We start from the raw sequence: 20537 nt of genomic DNA, 5'->3' as shown, positions 1-20537 counted from the left end.
GTTTCTGGATGGGACATAGGTCCAGGGAATCAGAGGGCTATTGGTTCCCAGGGTTGGAAAGAACCCTGAAGGGTCACCAAGCCCCAGGAGGACTGACAGGTGGTCAGTGCAGAGCAAGGAGGGAGCCAGGCCTCCGCTTCCCGTCTCTAGGCTTTGGGAGCACAGCCGGCCCCTCACCACGCCCAGGAAGATGCACACACTGTGCATCATGTGATCAAGAGCTGGAATACCTGGATTCAAAGCCCTGTTGAACCACTTGGTAGCTGTGTAGCCCCAGGCAAATCACTTTCTCTCCATTTTTCCCTTTGTAAAATGGGGGTAATGATGCCTACCTCATAGAAGCTATGTGTAATCACAATGCCTTTCCCTGTGTAAAACACTCGACATGACACCTGGCTTTCAGAGTTTCCAGAAGGGACACAGACAATGGTAGTAGGAAGGAATAGAGGCACCTCAAACCTTGTTCCTCCCCCAGGCAGGAGGGAGACTCACTCCCCTCCACAGAACTTTAGTTCCTACTTACGACAAGCCTCTGGCAGCTCACAAATGCCCTAGGCTTTTCCTAGCAAAGAGGCTGCTTCCCAGCGGGGCTCTAAGGCGGAGTCTCACCCCGCCCTGCCTCTTGCCCTCCTTCTGGTCCTCTTCCCTCCAGCACACAGCCTGAAGGGCAGCCTTGTTGGCCTTTTCTGGGAAAATTTTTCCACAATCAGCATCTGAATTGAGCCCATTGGTACCTGTTTGTCTCACGGATGCAAACTCCCACCCTCAGGCCCTGGAAACACCAAGCTGGGAAGTGAACCTCAGTCAGAGCCCACTCTGCCTGGAACCAACTGGTCAGTGGCCAAGATGCATTCCTTTTCTTTCCAGTTTTCCACCCCTCCTCCCCCTCTAATGAGCTGCCCAGGTGACAGGCTGCACATTTAGTTAGCAATTATCCTTAGCCTCAGATTGCTACTTTGGACTGGGTACATCTGGCTTAATAAATGTGCAACCACTACGGCGTTCACATTTTCCCAAGGCTAGAAACCACTTGGACAGGGTTAAAGGTCCTTCAAACCACTTAGGTCACTCGTTGCTGCTTACCTCCTCCAAGGAGCAAAACAGGAGGAAGCCCCCGAGAGGGTGCAGCTATTGTTTTTGTTTTCTAATTTAAAAACTATTAGCAAAATGTTCATTCCTAGGAGGGAGGATACAGCTCAGAGGCAGAGTGTATGCTTAGCAGGCATGAGGTCCTGGGTTCAACCCCCAGTACCTCCGTTAAATAAATAAACCTAATTACCCCACTAAATGTTCATTCCTATCAGAAACAAAAATATTGGCAAGGACATGGTAGAGACTCTGAAGGATCCCCAGGACTATAGATATTGGAGGTTCAGAAAGAGCTGCCACAGTGGTAAGGGTGGTGTGTGTGTCTGAGAACATGTTTGGGTGTGTGTGTTTTGCACATGTGTCTATTAGCAAAGAGCTCTCCTGAAACACAAAAAAGGTCCTGCCAGTGAAATCTTTACGTAACAGCTGGAGGAGCACCCTAAAAGAACTCCAAGTGGCGGCTCCTCTTGTTTATCACGAGGTATGTCTTGACAAATTCAAGGATTCTGAGGTTCAGTGTCAACTAAGAATGGACACCATCTATCTACCCACATGTTCAAGCCAAAATCCAAAAACCTAGCAGTCATCCTCAACTCTCTAATACTGTTTCCTCTCCACATCCAACCCATCAGAAAATCTTGCCTGCTTTACTCCAAAATATATCCCAATTCCCTCCACTCCTCTCTACCTCTACTGCCACCAGCATGGTTCAAGTCACCATCACCTCTGCCCCAGACAAAGCCTCCTCAATGGTCTCTCCTTGTTTCCAACCTTGTTGCCCCACAGGCCATTATCTACACAGAAGTCAGGGGGTTCTTTTAAAAACATAAATCAGATCATATGCCCTTTTCCCTGTCACAGCAATTATGGAAGCATGTGTTCAAAATGGAACCTCCACCAGCCTGGATTGCTGTGACTATGAGGAAAGGAGTCCTCTCCCCTGGATCCACCTTGGACAGTTCCCATGAGTGAGAATTTTCTACTGTCTGTTACTGCATCATAACTTAGCCTATCCTGACTGATACACGGAAGTCATGCATATTTCTGGGGAAAGAATTATGGCTTCAACTGATTCCCAGAGAAGTCTGGGACCCCAGAAGATTCTCTCAATGACTGTTCTAGAAGGAGAGAAGAGCTGGCTGGGTGAGGCACAATGTTCAGGGGGTGCCCTAAACAGAGTCCTTTACGTATGCCTCAGGCAGGGACATCACATGGATGAGTATGTCAAGCAGGCAGATTGCTCAGCATTCAAGTGATCCATATCTAGACCAGGATAGAGGACAGGACTTTGGTCCAGTTGGGGTGGGGCCAGGACTGGAGTACAAAGCAGGGTGACTGTAGAACTAGGGAGTAGGAATCAACATGGTAGGGGTGGCAGGAGAGGGGGAAAGAAAGGAGAGGAAGAGAAAACAATTTAGAGGCAACGTGAATCTACAAGTGTTGCTCTTGGAGGAGCCTGATCTTATAGCAAACTGGCAGCAAGAAGTGGGGAGGGTATAGCTCAAGTGGCAGACCGTGTGCTTAGCATGCACAAGGTCCTGGGTTTAATCCCCAGTACTTCCATTAAATAAATAAACAAACAAAATATTTTTTAAATTGGTAGCAAGAAGACTGAAGGACCAAGGGAGGACCCCAGCTGTTGTCACCAGTTCTACAGCTCCTGGGTGTGCTAAAGCTGATGGGATATTTCCTGCCTCAGCCTGGACTGGCTCAGGGGCTGCTACAGTGAACCAAGCTCGCCACAGGGAATCTGCCTGGGAGCAGCTGGGCTGGGGGAAGCAGAGGCGGGAGAAATGAGGGAAGGCTTGTACCATCATAATAACAGCTGACAGTTCTCACAGGCCGGGCACTGTGGCAAGTCCATCACATGCATGCTCTCTCCAGAATCCTGACACAAACCCCATAAAGTTAGGCCTATTTTATCTCCACTTAGAGACATTAAGTAACTTGCCTACGAACATCCAGCTAGTAAATGTCAGAGCCCTGATTTGAAACTAGGATGTCTCCTCCCCAACCTATGCCTTTAATCACTTCATTTTCTCTTCCTCCTACTCCTTGAATTTATGTCTGTGTTTGTTTTCCTTTCTCCTAGTTTTCTCATTCCACCCCACCTCCTGCCACCTGTTCAATTCCCTCCTCTCCCACTTCTCTGCTTGACATGAAAAAAGAACTCAGTACACCTTGACTTGTTATCCATTGTTCATTTTCTGGTCATTGACCTTCTGGCTCAATGTCTCAGCATTTCAGCTTTCCATACATTGACAACTGACAGGTGACCCTCGTCTATAGCCACAGAGTACACTGGACACCTCCAGGACCAGTATACGACAGCAGAGATGCAGAAAGTCTTTTGGACAGGATGACCATCACTGGGAAAGGAGGCAGTGCAGCTCTCTGTGCATAGACAGCATATCTGATACAAGGAATCAGGGACTTGGTAGCAATGCTGTGAAGATGAAAGTTTGAAGAAAGAAGGCTAAGGACCCCTTAAGAGTCTAAGCTTTGAGATTTGGGAAACACTGGAGGTGTATGTGTGTGTGTGGCAGGGGTGGGGGGTGAAGTCACAGCACTGATTTTCTCTATTTGAAACTATTTGGGGTGGACTTTTCTAGAGAGTCAGGTCTGCTGTAAGAGAAAAGAAACGGCACCAGTTTCTTAGAGTAGTGGGATTCTGATCTGGCTTTGCCACTTACTGGCTGCCCAACCTTGGGTAAGCCATGATAACCTCTCTCATACTCAGTTTCCTCATTTGCAAAATGAGGACAAGAGTGTTATATTTTCCTCATAGGGATGATTTGGAATGAGGATCAAATGAGGTCCGCAGGGCATCTCAAACTCAATAGCACTGGTTTCTCCTTCCCTGAAGCTGCCCATGCTCCAGTATTCTTTATCTTGATGAAGACTACACCTCCCAACACTGTCACCTGGACCAGAAATCCTGTCGCCTCCCTAACTGAAGGCTGTCTCTAAAATCGGCTCATTTTCTTTTGCATCTGTGACTCTGTTCACGTCCTCTCCAGAGTCACCTTCACCACCCTCATCAAAGTCCCATCACTTCTGTCTCGGACTACAGTAATACCCTCCGGACTGCCTTGGCTCTTTACCCATCCCCCTCCAGTCCATTCTCTGCACAGCAGCCAGAATGAGCGTTTTGAAATCAAAATCAGATCGTGTTACTTCTCTGCTTCAGTGGCTTCCTGTTGTTCTTAGGATCAAATCTTAGGATTTCTTCCCCAGCCCACAAGATCCCGTGGGATTGGTCATCCTCACACAGCTCTCCCTCATTTAGCGCTGTTCTTTTTTTTGAGCATTTTTAAAACTGAAGTATAGTCAGTTTATAATATTGTGTTAATTTCTGGTGTACAGCATAATGTTTCAGTCATACATATACATACATATATTCATTTTCCTATTCTTTTTCATTATAGGCTATTACAAGATATTGAATATAGTTCCCTGTGCTATATAGAAGAACTTTATTTTATATATATTAGTATCTGCAAATCCTGAACTCCCAATTTATCCCTTCCCATCCCCTTCCCCGCTGGTAACCATAAGTTTGTTTTCTATGTCTGTGAGTCTGTTTCTCTTTTGTAAATAAGTTCATTTATGCCTTTTTTAAAAGATTCCACATATGAGTGATATCATATGGTATTTTCCTTTCTCTTTCTAGCTTATTTCACTTAGAATGACTATCTCCAGGTCCATCCACATTGCTGCAAATGGCATTATTTTATTCTTTTATGGCTGAGTAGTATTCCATTGTATAAATATACCACAACTTCTTTATCTACTCATCTGTCGATGGACATTTAGGTTGCTTCCATTATCTTGGCTATTGTATATAGTGCTGCTATGAACATTGGGGTGCATGTATCTTTTTGAATTGGAATTCCCTTCAGCTATATGCCCAGGAGTAGGATTGCTGGATCATAAGTAAGTCTATCAGTGCTGCTCTTTGTCTTATTCCCATGTGCTTCACCACCTCAATTCCTTCCAGTTCCTTGAATGCATCATGCTCCCTCCTGCCATAGAGCCTTTGAAAGTGGTATTTTTGCTACTTGGAAAATTCTTGCCAAATCCCCTCCAGCTCCACGTACCTTCCTAATTGTTGATTTCTCCAGGAAGGACTTCCTTGCTCTCCTGATAATTAGGTCAATTATTTCTATTAGTCACTTTACATTTATTTCGGTGATTATTTGATTAATGTCTGCCTCTCTCACTAGATTCTTAGCTCCCTGGAGGCAAGGGCCATGGCTGTCTTTGCTCACCATGGTGTCCCTAAGCACCTGACACAGTGCCTTGCACATGGTAGGTTCTTAGCCAATATTTGTTGAAGGAGTAAATGAATGTGGATATCCTTGATTAATAGTAAACAGCTGTGTGAAATAAATCGGTCTTGCAGAAACAGACAAACTGGTCTTAACATTCATGCAAACATCCAAAGGACCCAAGATAGCCAAAACAACCTTGAAAATGAAAAACAAAGTTGGAGAAACAACACTTTCCAACTTCAAAATTTACTACAAAGATATAGTAACCAAAACACTGTGTTACTGGCATAAGGATACACAAATAGACCAATGGAATAGAAATTAGAGTTCAGAAATAAACCCATACAACTGTGGTCAACTGGTTTTTGATAAGGATGCCAATACCATTCAATGGGGAAAGAATAATTTCTTCAATGAAAGATGCTAGTAGAACTAGATATCCACATGCAAAAGAATGAAAATGGACCATCACCTCCTGATGCCACATACAAAAAATAACCCAAAATTGATCAAAGACCTAAAGGTAAGAACTCAACAATAAAACTCTTAGAAGGAAACATAAATGTAAATCTGAGTGTCTTTGGATTAGACAATGGTTTCTTATATGTGACACAAAAAAGATTAGCAACCAAAGGAAAAAATAGATAAATTGGACATTATCAAATTTTTTTTAATTTGCATCAAAGGACACTATAAAGAAAATGAAAAGGCAACCACAGAATGGGAGAAAATATTTACAAATCATATGTCTGATAAGGGATTAATAGCCAGACTACGTAAAGAACTACAACTCCACAACAAAATAACAAACAACTCAATTCAAAAATGGGCAAAAAAGCTTGACTACACATTTCTCCAAAAAGATATAAAATGACCACTAAGCACATGAAGAGATGCTCAACATCATTAGTCATTAGGGAAATGCAAGTCAAAACCATGATCATATGTCAATTCACATCCACTAGAATGGCTACAATTTTAAAAGCATGGAAAATAACAAGGATATAGAGAAATTGCAAGGATGTACAGAAATTAGAACCCTTGTACATTACAGGTGTAAGTGTAAAATGGTGTATCCTTTGTGAAAAACAGTGTGGCAGTTCTTTAAAAGGCTAGACATAGAGTTACCATAAAACCCAGCAATTCCACCCCTAGATTTACACCCCAAAGAAATGAACATACAGGCATGTTCACACAAAATGTTGAACATGAATGTTCACAGCAGCATTATTCATAATAGCCAGAAGATAGAAACAACCCAAATGTCCTTCAGTGTGAGTGTTTTCAACAAACTGTGGGATAGCCACACAATAGAATATTATTCGGCCATAAAAAGGAATGGAGCACAATACATGCTATGACACGGATGAGCCTTGAAAACATCAAGCTAAGTGAAAGATGCCAGACACAAAAGGTCACATATTGTATGATTCCATTTGGATGAAATGTCCAGAATAGGTCAATCTATAGAAACAGAAAGTAGATTAGTGGTTACCAGGAGCTGGTTGGGGATGGCGAATTGGGAGGTGACAACTAAGGGGAGCATGGTTTCTTTTTAGGGGGTAAAGAAAATGTTCTAAAATTGATTGTGGTGGTGGTTGTACAACTCTGTGAATACACTAAAAGCCACTGAATTGTACACTTACATGGGGGAATGGGGGAATTGTGTGGTATGTGAATCATATCTCAGATAAAGCCATTATTCAAAAAAAGGTAAAGGATAAATATCATATTGTATCACTTATATGTGGAATCTAAAAAAAAATGACACAAATTTTATTTACAAACCAAAAATAGGCTCATGGACATAGAAAACAAACTATGGTTACCAAAGGGGAAAGGGTGGGGGAGGGATAAATTAGGAGTTTGAGATTAACAGATACACATTACTATATATAGAATAGGTAAACAACAAGGACCTACTGTATAGCACAGGGAACTACATTCAATTTCTTGTAATAACATACAATGGAGAGGAATCTGAAAAGAAAATGTATGTATATATGTATATGTATAACTGAATCGCTTTGCTGTACACCTGAAATTAACATTGTAAATCAACTACACTTCAATAATTTTTTTTTAAATTTTAAAGGTGTTAACAGGGAAAATGAGTTCTAAAGGTCAAAAATGAACCAGTCACACTAAGAGTTGTGGGATGAGTGTTCCAGCCATAAGGAACAGCTAATGCAAGGATCCTGTAGCATGAATGAGCTTGGTGAGGAATAGAAATGAAGCCAGCGCAACTGGTCAGGGTGGCCAGGGTGAAAGAGGTGGGAGCTGAGGTCAGAGAGGCTGGCAGGGCAGACCTCCTTGCAGCTCATGGTGAGGAATGGGGAATCTCTAGTGAGGATGATGAAGAGCCACGAGGTTTTGGACAGCGAAATATTTCACTGGCCCAAGCAAGTCACATGGCCACACTTAACTGGAAGGGGCTGAGTAGGTGCAGTCCTGCCTGCCATGTACCTGGAAGGAGCACCAGAACTATCTGGAGAACAGCACTAATGACAACCAACCTATTCATATACACGTAAAACCTTTTTGATGTTGTTGTCTATTTGGCGTTTTTTTGGGGGGGAGGGTGATTAGGTTTATTTATTTATTTATTCTTGGAGGAGGTACTAGGGATTAAACCCAGGACCTCCTGCATGCTAAGCATGCACTCTACCACTTGAGCTATATGCTCCCCCCTTATGTACAATCTTGAATGTAGTTTCAGGGCAGTCAGTTCCCCCCTCTGAGTCAATTTCTAGAGCAGGATTAAGATCCCTTGCTAGGCTGGTTCTCCAGCATCCGCTTTCCCTTAGAGCAGGGAGTCTTAACCTGGAGTCTACAGACCCCCGAGAGTTACATGAAGAGAGTTCAGGAGGCCTGCAAAAAAAAATTACCTCTATTTCCACTAAACTCTAATTGAAACGATGTGTTGGCAACATACCACAGAAGTGTGAGCAGTACCTGTGATTTTATCAGTCTTAGAAATCACAGAGATTTGCATATCATGTGACAGTTGCTGCAGGCATCTCGAAATTTCACTTACACGCATTTAAAATTATAGTAATTATTAGACCGGCTGTTAGATCTTGTCATTTAAAATGTATTAGCAGAGAAACACATATATTACCATATCAAAATTTAAAAAAATACTTTGATAACTGTATTTCAGTACCATTGCTTTCCTTTGTAAATCTATCTATTTTATCTAATGTATTTAAATATAATATTTTGTGGAAGATTAAGAACACGAATGAGTCCTAGAGGGTGGCTCTCACATTAGGTCCCACCCCTGTCTTCCTCTCAACCTGCCATGTGGTGCCTCCTTGCTAGGTCTGCCAAGCCTTGTGTTCAAGACTTAGTCTATAACCATACAGGAAACTGAATGAAGCAGAAGACTTGGAAGCAAGTTCTGAAGATGACTTCTGGATACTGCAGGAGTATACTCGGGTGCTACCAAATGATGTCGCCAGTAAATGGCCCAGGCTCTCTTCTGCATCGCTGTGCCACAGAAAGATCAGCCTGACAAAGCTGACCACAGTTTGCTGCTGGCTGGCTTGCTGCAGCTGATCCTTTCACCCCTCTGGGCCTCAGTTTCCCCATCTGGCTATGAAGGGTTTGGACTGTATGGTCTTCTGATGGCCTGTCCAGCTACAACAGCCTGAGTTTACGTGCTTCTGCACTATCTGTTTCCATGACATCCCCAGAAAGAAGCCCAGTAGCACTAGGCACTCCTGACCTTGGCACTGAGTTTGAGGGGCTTCCCAAGGATTCCCTACAATGTGGTAGAGGAGAAAAGGTGCTTTCCCCAACCCCCCAAATGCCATCCACCACCCTACCTCCTTGTCTTTGCTCATACAGCTCCCTCTGTCCAGAACACCCTCCCTGTGTCTGTCAAGGACCCAGTCCAAAGCCAGGCATCATGACAAAGCTGTCACTGGCCACTCTCTGAATGCCCTTGGCACCAAGCATGATGAGCCTTTTAGTGTAACCTTCTTAAATTTATATGTCTGCTGTCTCCAACCACAGTGTAAGCTCTTCTAAGCAGAACCCCGGTTCTTATCCTTTGAAGCATTCCCAGGGCCCAGCTTTTATCAGAGGGGCCTGAAGATGTAGACAAAGGCTTGTGTCATTACTCAGTAAAGTCCTGTGGTTGAGTGGGCACTAAGGAACCAATCCCCCTGGGGTCAGATCCTGGCTCTTCGACTTACTAACTAGGTCAATTTTTTTTTAGCAAGTGACATTTCTATGCCTTGATGTCTTCACTTATAAGATTGGAAAAATATTGCCTATTTCATGTAAAGGAAAGATTAGGGAGCAAATTACAAGTTGAGTGCTCGACATTTAACTCAAAATTATTCTTTATACCTTTTATGTAACAGTATTTACTATGTGTCAGGCTTGTAATCTTCATGACATGCCTATGAAGTAGGTATTATTATAAGGATCCCAAATTTACAGATTGGGAAAGTAATGCAAAGAGATGCCAGGCTACTTATCCAGGGTCATAAAGAGAGCAAATAGCAGAGTGAGGGCTCAGACCCTGGGAGGGTGGTCTCAGGGTCCATGCACTTAACCACTATGCTAACTATGTTGCCTTTCAACAGCAAGCAGTATCATCTTTCTTCTGACAGAGCAGACCAATTACAGATGCAAAGAGAATTAGGCCAAGGGGTAAGCTGCCTTCCTAGAGCTCACTTTCTACTGTCTCCAGGTGCTTTTGATCTGCAAGGTACACATTTTTCTTTCTTCTTCCCTCCGATTGACTTTCAGTCTGATCTTGTTGAGTCGTCCCCTCTGATCTTGCCCTCGTATGCCCATCTGTGTCGCCCACCCGGTGGTCAGCATGGTGGTGAACAAGACGAAGGAAAGAAGAGTCAATCTGCTCCTGCTTAGTGTGAGAAAGACTTGCCCTCACATTCTGGGGTTCTTATGAATTTTGTTTCTCATAATGTAATCTAGACTGCTGTCAAGATGATGTATAATTTAACCTAGGTCTCCAAGAGTGGGTCCTCTGAGCCATTAACATTCTCAGGCCAATCTCCCTTGTAGAATTATAGACTAAACTGCCATAAGCCTTACGATGTCCAAGTCTGTCACTATATAGAGGGAGGAATCGGGACCCAGGAAAGGGAAGGGACTTGGCAGGGATATAGTAGGTGTTCAACAAATACTTGTTGCAAGAATGAAAGACCAAGGGCCAAATACTTGAGAGGTAAGGGGTATTGCCTGAGATCATGGGGTTAAGTTGTTCTCTGTCCTGAGTGCTTCATGCAAACCCCACACCCTGAACTGAGTGGCATCATTTGAGGAGACACATTTAAAAATATGAATGGAGGGGAAGGTATAGCTCCACGGTACAGCACATGCTTAGCATGCACGAGGTCCTGGGTTCAATCCCCAGTACCTCCATTAAAAAAAAAAGTATGGGGGGAGGGCATAGTTCAGTGGTAGAGCATGTGTTTACCATGCACGAGGTCCTGGGTTCAATCCCCAGTACCTCCATTTAAATAAATAAATAAATAAATAAATAAATAAATAAATAAATAAATACCTAATTATCTCCACCTCCAGAAAAAATTAAAAAATGAAAATACTAACGTCTGTAGAAAACAAACTTCTGGTTACCAAAGAGGGAGGGGCAGGGTGATAACTTGGAAGTATGCGATTAGCAGATGCACACTACTATGTATAAAATAGATGAGTCCAAAGATTTACTGTATAGCACAGGGAACTATATTCAATATCTTGTAATAAACTATACTGGAAAAGAATAAAAAATATAGATATATACATATATATGTATAACCAAATCACTTTGCTATACACTGGAAACTAACACAATATTATAAATCGACTATACTGCAATTTAAAAAATAAAATACAAATACAAATACAAATGTCTGGACACAACCACTGAGATTTTAATTTTATTCACCTCAGAGGGGAGGCCCAGGCATTGGTATACATATTTTTAAGTTCCCAAGGTGATTCTAATGAGAAGCCAAGGTTGAGACTGCTCTAAACCAGTGTTTCTCAAGCTTGACTGCACACTAAAACCCCCTGGAGCAGGTTTAAGACACACACACACACACACACACACACACATGCATCTGATGGCTGGGCTTCACCCCCAGGAATTCTGATTTAACTAGTCTGGAGTGGGGCCCAGGCATCAGTGTTTTTTTCAAAATGTGCCAGATGATTCTAAAACACAGCCAAGGTTGAAAACCAAAACCAATATCCATTACTTGAGAGGGAATAACTTAAAAGAAATAAACCATAGTTAATCTAGCTTGTAAGCACCAAGAGGACAAAGCATTTTGCCTGTCTTATTCACTGCTGTATCTCTAGCACCTAAAACAGTGCCTGGTACAGAGTAGGTGCTCAGTACATGTTTACTGAATGAATGAATGAATGGTTTCTTGGTTTTCATAACCTTCCCACTTGCCACCACGGGCAAGTCAGTTATAATGTCTCTGATCTATATTTTTGCATTTAAGAATAGAAGTAATAACTCACAGGGCTGTCACGAGGACTGTATGAGATAACATACATAAAAGTGCTTCACAAATTAGAAAGAAATGCAAAAATGCCAGCTAATTTCCCAGATAAAATGTCAATTTCCTGTTTTCTCTTCCTGTCTCACCTCCAAAATTTTCATTATCTTTTTAGTCCCACCAGATACAGTCCTGCTGAATCTCCCGAGTCCCATTAGAACATCCTCCATCTGCTCTTTCTCCAACCTAGGCTCCTCTTTGATGATGGCAGAAACACATTCCTTTCCTCCTCACTTGCAGTACAGCCTACTCCTCATTCATTGCAACTGAGAACATGCACGACTGAGAACATGCACGAGGGTTCCCATTATCCATCCTTGGCTTACTCCACAATTCTCAAATTATGTACTCTTCTCTGAGCCTGTTTCTTCATCAAGAAAATGGGGATAATAATGGTAGCTATCTCATGGAATCGTGGTGAGGAATAAATGAGTTAACGATTCAGATATTTCCAGGTACATGTTAAGCTCTTAAAATAATAACAAAAGTCATGGCTTTTTTGTCCAAAGTTTCTTTAATTTTAAAAAAAGAGGGGGATCCACTTAGTGCAAAAGTAAGGTGGGGTATAGATGCATGACTGGGACATTATGCTGTATACCAGAAATTGATACATAGTAACTGACTACAATTTTTTTAAAAAGTAAGGTAGGGTAATCTAGCTGTGACAGCTGTCACTTTCCATCTGGAATTGATCTGAGGCCAAACAGAAGTGCAAAAACAATATGCTACTCACTCTCCTTGTTTGTTAGTCAGCAAAGATGTATTGAGCAACTAGTGGATCCCAAGACACTGGGAGAAAACAACCCCCACCCTTGAGGAGTCTAGTGGGAGACCTAAGCCCTTAAGGAAAAGGTCACAGCCCAAGCACCACTGTTAATTTGGCAGTGGTACAGCCTGATTGCAGACCAAAATATCTAGGAGTCAGTAAACCATCTCTTGCGTATTATAAGCTTCAGAGTGTTGGTAATGGCAGAGATTACAAAATAGGTAAGGGTAAGCATTAACTAGTATAGCATATTTATTAGATAATATGGAAAGGTATAAAGAAATATAAACAGGTTTTGCTTTGTTTGATGAGTTGTGGGAGTTCTTTATATATTCTGGATGGTAACCCCTTTCAGATATATGATTTATATGATATAGACATTCTTAAATGATACACTAATTTGAAAAGGGCCATAAAAGGGTAGATGCATTAAGATAACTTTTTCTTACAAAACAAAAATGAAACATTCATCAGAAAAAATATTGAAAGAGTATACCTCAGCATGTAGTCAAGTCTTATCTCTGGTTGATACCAAGAATGATTTTTGTTTTGTTTTTCCTTTGTGCTTTCTATACTCCCAAGTTTTCTGCATTAAACATGTATTATTTTTATAATTAGGGAAATTATCATTAAAGTTATTATTATTATTGGTATTAAAGGTAGAGTTCTAGGGAAAAAAAAAGAAATGCAAATACCTATCTCTTGCTAGGTCACTTAGTCATTCAACAAACATTTGCAGTGTGCTTCCTTCCAAACTAGATGCTGGGGAAAGAGGGATGAGTCAGCCACTGTTCTTGTTCTCAAGGATGATAATACATAACATTTTGGGGGTGATTTTTTGGTTTACAAAGCCTTTTCCACATAGGATTTCATTTGGTCCTCCCAACAAAGAGAAAACAGGCTCAGCACTGAAATTACCCCCATTAGCAAATACTGAAATTGGGCATTATCCCTTGGCAAAATAAGCAAAAGAAGCCAGGCTCATAACCAGGGCTACTTCTACCTCTAAAGGCCTGTCACTAGCCCACAACCACCTAATGTAACTCCGATTTCCCTTGGGGTAGAGGAAACCCTTCAAACTCATCTGAGCTTATCAGGATCTGAAGGGCCACAGTAGTTCTATCTTATTTCCAAATCCCCACCACCTTTAAAACAGACTTTTGCTCTTCTCAGGAGAGAATGCTAACTTCTAGCTTCCAGTTCATTTTGGGGCCAGGAATGGCCAGGCTGTTCTTCCAAGTTTCAAAGAAGGTCATGTTACTTTCAAGAGGTGGTAAAGGAAAGGAAATAAAAATGAATTCAAGATCTTAAAAAATGACACAAATGAACTGATTCACAAAACAGAAATAGACTCAGACACAGAAAACAAACTTATGGTTACCAAGGGGGAAAGGGGATGGGAGGGGTAAACTGGGAGTTCAGGATTTACAGATACTACCTTCTATATATAAAATAAACAATAAATTTATACTGTGTAGCACAGGGAACTATATTCAATATCTTGTAATAGCCTATAATGAAAAAGAATGCAAAAACGAATATATGTGTGTGTGTATGACTGAAACATTATGCTGTACACCAGAAATTAACACATTGTAAACCAACTATACTTCAACAAAACAAATGAATTCAAGAATTTTCAGTACATATTTGGCAGTCTCTGCCTCAACTATCTTCTCCCAAGTTGGGCCACATGGAGGAACCAAGGGTTGCAAAAATGAACAAAGCACAGCAGGAATAAGCAGAGAGTGTTGGAGGAGGCTGCAAAGAGGAGGGACTGTCTGAGTGGGAGTCTGGATGAGTGGTTAGGAGTTTTCAGGAAGACAACAGATGAAAAGGCTATGGAAGCCTTCCTTGCCTCTGTGCTCTATGCTTTTTACCTAAAACCCAGCAGCCTGCAGTGGGGTCGTTTCCCTCCATACTGTCTTCCCAACTAAAGATTAAGACTCATGAAGGTTCCTTATGAAACTATATGATCCAGCAATCCCACTCCTGGACATGTATCTGGAGAAAATTCTAACTCAAAAAGATACATGTACTGCAATGTTCACAGTAGCACTATTTACAATAGCCAAGACATGGAAGCAACCTAAGTGTCCAATGACAGATGAATAGATAAAGAAGATGTGGTATATTTATACAATGGAATACTACTCAGCCATAAAAATAATGGAGTAATGCCATTTGCAGCAACATGGATGGACCTAGAGATGATCATCATAAATGAAGTAAGTCAGACAAAGAAAGACAAATATCTTATGATATCACTTATATGTGGAATCTGAAAAAAGATACTAATGAACTATCTTATTTACAAAACACAAACAAGACTCACAGACATAGAAAAACTTATGGTTACCAAAGAGGAAAGGTGGGAGAGGGATAAATTAGGAGTTTGGAATTAGCAGATACACACTACTAATAAACAAAATAGATAAATGACAAGGATCTACTGTACAGCACAGGGAACTATATTCACTACTTGCAATTATCTATAATGGAAAAGACCCTGAAAAGGAATAGATAGAAAGATAGAAAGATAGATAGATAGATTGATTGATTACTGAATTGCTTTGCTGTACACTTGAGACTAATACGACATTGTAAATCAACTATACTTCAATTTAAAAGACTCAAGGGCAAAAGGTAGGTCTTATCAATTTAGTGTCACCAATATCTGGCACAGGGCCTGGCACAGTTTTAGTACAATGACTTAGGTAGGAATTAGCCCTTGAAACTAGCTCTAAATCTCCGGATTAGAGATAAACTGCTTTCCTTTATTAAAGAACATGAAAATTAAAGGTGAAAAATATCTCAGCTATGCAGAAACTCACCATTTCAAAACAGGATCCAACAAAGTTTTAGGACAGATAATAAAGAAATGATGTCCACATGTTCCCACCTAGAACCCAGAAGTAACGAGCCCTCCCAATGAACAATTAGTTCTAGTTGTTCATCAGAGAAAGTAGACATTTAGCCTGGAGCCGCAGACAGGAGCCGCACAGCCCCCTCCAACAGCAGACGACCGCCCATGCATCTGGAGGGTAGATGTTTTGTCACCATCAGGAGAATCTCTGCCAGGCGGGAGGCAGCATGGGTGGAGCTGGCAGCGGATGGGGTGAGTTAAAGAGAGTGGGGGGGGGTAGTTCTATAAATTCCTAAAGATCAAAGTCTAGTTCTTACAAATACCTGTATGCCTGCCGCCTGGCCCAGGCCCGGACACTATCAGACCTCCTGTACAATTGTGCAAGTTGTATTCCTACAAGGGCACCCTGCCAAGGGGTCTCAAGTTGGGGACCAAATTCAGCCAAGCCCAACGCCCTGTCTGACTGCGCATAGAAGAAGGGGCACCTTTATTTAATATGCCCAGAGAGGATGACTTTTCCAAATTGGTCCACCCAGAGAATGCACTATTTTAAAAAAGTTATGACCAGGACAAGTGACTTTCTAACTGCTGTGCTCAAAGAATGTGCCTTTGTCTAAAGGTTTCACCCAAAGGGGTGGGTTTTCCTCGTTGGCACATCGAGGGGAGGCACCCTTTTTGTAACCCCTCTACCTGGAGGAGACACCTATTTGCTAGGTATGCTACTAGCTCCCCCTGGCATCTAACAGGAGTTCAGTACATGTTTACTGGAATGGAAGGAGTCCTCCCCTTCGCTGTCTCCTTCCCTTCCCTCACCACCTCCTCCCCACGTGCAGCAGATAGATTTGAAACTACAGGCACAAAAGGTAAAGCCTCCGTGCAAGTCATTAACATTTGCTTCCTAAATCTACCGTCTTAATTAATTTGGAATTATGGGGGGAAAGGTTCCACTGAACTATTTCACAATGGGGAGTAAACTTACATAACTCGTTATTCCAAGAGGTAAAACGGGCTAGAAATTGGAATACAGTGAGACTCAGCTATACAGAAGCCTCAAGATATGAGTCTCTCTTAATAGCAAAGTTTTCCTGGAGCTGGATACTTCCCCCACTATTTCATCCTGAATCATTTCTTTAATTTTCACCATTTTGAGTAGAACTCTTCCTGAAAACCCACTTCTCAGTCTTCTTAAATAGATTCCTCTAAGGATTCTTCTGTCTCTTCTTGATGCCCAGTTTGTCATTGGTGTCAATTTGGACACACAAACTAGAGGGTTTGCCTTTAGTATGTCTTCCCTCTGATCACAGCAGGGAGAGGGGATACAAGAAGTGACCTCCTAGAGTCTCCCCTTTTCCCTTATCACCCTTGTCCCAGCATTTCTCAGGGGCTGATGATAGGCCACCTAGGTGGATGTCTCAGGACCCCAAAATAGCCACAGGAGGGGTTCTTCACTCGAAGTCAGTCCAACCACAGATCCTAGAGATTCTTTTAGACTGCTCCTCATCCTTCCGCTGGGCAGCTGCTGGCTTAGATCCACATTCTAAAACTCTATTTCTACTGGGATCGTGAAGGGGGAAAAAAGAGATAAATGCTTTTCCTTCTAAATTGCCTTTGTTTAAGTAGATATGGGTGTAAAAATACTAAACGCATCTATACAGTTATTCTCACTGTTCTGCACTATCATTAACACAATAATCTACTGGCACAAAATGAGAGAATTCAGGAAAGCACGGAGTCCAATCTAGACGTTGATTCAGAGGCAACGATTTCAACTGCTATTTATGATTTCTGGCATAGCCTAATTTGGAATACCAAATATTACAAAGTGGAAGTTTCCTTCCTCTTCCCTGCACTCCAACAACCCTGTGCATAGTGGAATCTTTATATTCTTTTGCAAAGAGAGGTAAATTGATGTTGACTTGATGTAGGGACCCAACCCAGTCACATCACGTGTGATATTAAGTGGTTATGACACAAGAAAACAAAAATACTGTTCTCCTTTAAAATGTTAGTGGTTGTTGATGACATGTTATAACCAAAACAATATAAAATAAAAGATGCTTTATTTCACCTTAACCTATATTTATTCCTTTTTATTAATAAAATGGCTTCCTTCTTCTAATCTCCTTTGTTCTCTTATAAATTTTAAAAAGTGTGTTGTCTAACTTGGCATTATTACTGCTTACAATGAATTCATCCGTGAGACCATTTTTGGGGTCACTTACTTTAATGTAAGCCTGTGTTAGAGTTCATGCTCATTATCCACAAATACATTATAAATTTTCAAGGATTATGTGGTCAAATATATTTGGGAAAATCTGGACACTCTCCTCCAGTTTGAAACATCTATACAACAACAGTGGTTCTCACCTACGTCTGTACATTAGAATCACCTGGGGCCTTTTAAAAATTCTGGTTCCTGGGCCTCATCCCTCAGCAGTTCTGGTTTTAGTGGTATGGGGTGGGGCCATGGCACTTGTAACTTTTTTAAGCTCTCCAAGTAATTCCAATTTGCAGCCAGGGTCTATATTTTGGCTGTAATTTTAAAAACTGAAAAATGCAACCAGACATGCAGTGTGAAAGATTCTACTCAGGGAGATTACTGAATTGCCTGGTGGTCCAGGCATGCTCTAGGTACAACCGAGGTGTGCCCATGAACTTGAGGCTGCCTGACTGGGAGGTCAGGGCTTACTGGCTCCAAACCTATGCTGGGGAGAGTTAGACCCTCAGGCAAGCTGCCAAATACATCACTGCAACATCCTGAGGCCCCAAAATTTTTGTGAGAAGGAAGTATTTCTTCACCCATAAACCAAGCTGCTTCTGTAAAACTGGAGAGCCACGCCAGGAGCCACAAAGACATCCCAATGCAAGAGGAGAACAGAGAGCCAGCAGGACATTTGGACGAGGGCTCTCCCCTAAGGCAGGGGATACTGCCTAGCTGTGTGACCTGCATCCATCCTCTGCTGCTTCATTAAAGCTCCTCCTTGGTGTCCCAAGCCTGGCAGGTCCTGTGGTCAGCCAGCACCACAGACTCTGTGACAGGAAACATCTCAGAGATGCCAGGACTCTCGATGGTGCCTCGGCTTCAGTTTCAAAGAATGTTTTCCCCCTTGGTTGGCGAGGCAGTGAACAGATGTCAGTGGGGGAGAATGAAGGGAGGAGTCAAGGGAAAGGAAAATCCTCGGGTTGGGAGAGATGAGCTGACAGCCTCAAAAGCTAGATGCGGCTCCTCCATGGGCACGCAGGCATTCTTTACATAGTCTGTGAAAGGGAAGAATGGCTGTGATTCAGAGCTGTCTAGGAAACAGTCTTATTATAACTTCATCTTGACAGTATCCCCATCCGGGGATTTCAAAAGGTTTCATGGAATTTCATCTTAGTATTTAGCGATCGTGTGCAGGATTGTGGCATAAGTGCCCAGCATTTTCCATACATTATTTTGGATCCTCATGACAATCTGAACTAGGAGGCATTAACCCCTTTTTACAGATGAGAGACTGAGGTTCTGAGACACCTGAGTCGGTTTTCAGGTGCTGGGCAAGTGAGACAAATCCATAGCTTCCAAATCCCAAGATTCTTTTCCTTAACATGTCATTTACTGTTTGTTTTTTCTATTTATTAAAATCCCCAAATTAGGAGTTTGGGATTAACAGATACACACTACTGTATATAAAATAAACAACAAGGACCTGCTGTATAGCACAGGGAGCTAAATTCAATATCTTGTAATAACCTATAATGGAAAAGACTCTGAGAAAAAAATACATATATATAAAACTAAATCTCTTTGCTGCATGCCTGAAACTAACACAACATTGTAAATCAACTATACTTCAATTTTTTTAAAAGTAATACATGCTCATTTAGGAAAATTTGAAAAATACAGAATGGTACAAGGAAAAAAGTAACACTTGGTCCCATAATCTCATAAAAGTAATTATTGCTATCTGTGTTATTTGTTATCATCGTTATCATTCTGAGATAACAACCATTGTTAACATTTTGGCACATACACTCCCTCCAGTTTCTTTTTTATATGTGTGTGCTTTATTTTGGATAATGTTGTGCATGTAATTTAACACCTGGGTTTTCATTTAGCATTATTTTGTGCCTGTCCACAGGTCCTCATATATTTGTTTCAAGCATGATTTTTCTTAGCTGTCTAGTATTCTGTCACACAGACCTGTCAATATTTACATAACCACACCCATGTTATTGAATCAGTTGTTCTCATTTTTTTGGTTAATATAAATAACCAAGGGATTCAGTGAGCATCCTCAAACATTCTTCCCATAACATCTGATTATTTCTTTAGCATAAGGAAATGGAATTACTGGGTCAAAGGGGCATATAGAGCATATAACAACATCACTAGAATTGCCGACAACTGTGACGTGCGGCCTCACGAGAGCAGAGCCCAAGCTCGCTATAGAGGAGAACTCACTCCCCTCAGGGCCTGCAGGTTGGGGAGAACAATATGAGTCTGACTATTCTGCAGATATGGGGAATCAGACTATAAATTTCCAGGCAGTTAATTACACTGTTCTCAGAAGCAAATGATTTCACTTAAAATAAAAACAGCTGAATCATTTTTAAAACTCATCTCCTCTTTGAGTCCATTTTTCAAAGGAAAAAAATATATATATATTTTTATTTTCCCCCTAGATGAATTACAGACCATTCCTAAGAATCTATGCTATTGAGAAAGCAAAAAATAAAATAAAATAAAACATAGTCAAACCTCAAATGTCCCCACTCACAAAAAAAGCAGGGGCATGAATAATATATTTCCTCTTGGATTGCAACTGGAGACACACAGCCGGGACGAACAGGCAAGTGGATTCTTGCCTTCTCTCCCTCATTCTATCTCACGGTGGCCTGGAGCCTCTCCTGGCCTGGACATCTTAGGGGGATCCACGACCTGGCTATGCAAAACAGGGAGGGGCCAAAGTCGTCTGGGTGTCATCTGCCCAAGGATAATGAAAACTTGAACG

General features: G+C 41.7%; 1 protein-coding gene and 1 non-coding gene across 2 annotated transcripts in view; one reads left to right on the top strand and one right to left on the bottom strand.

Annotated features, from left to right (window-relative positions):
- Positions 1-20537, bottom strand: part of NHSL2 (NHS like 2) — a 275555-nt gene that overhangs the window by 246554 nt on the left and 8464 nt on the right. The window lies entirely within an intron of this gene.
- On the top strand, positions 10787-10859 carry TRNAG-ACC (transfer RNA glycine (anticodon ACC)). The gene has a single exon. It is a non-coding gene; the product is annotated as a tRNA-Gly (tRNA).

Source organism: Vicugna pacos, chromosome X, assembly GCF_048564905.1.
Source record: "Vicugna pacos chromosome X, VicPac4, whole genome shotgun sequence".
Classification (NCBI taxonomy): Eukaryota; Metazoa; Chordata; class Mammalia; order Artiodactyla; family Camelidae; genus Vicugna; species Vicugna pacos.
This window is presented reverse-complemented; position numbering and strand designations above follow the sequence as displayed.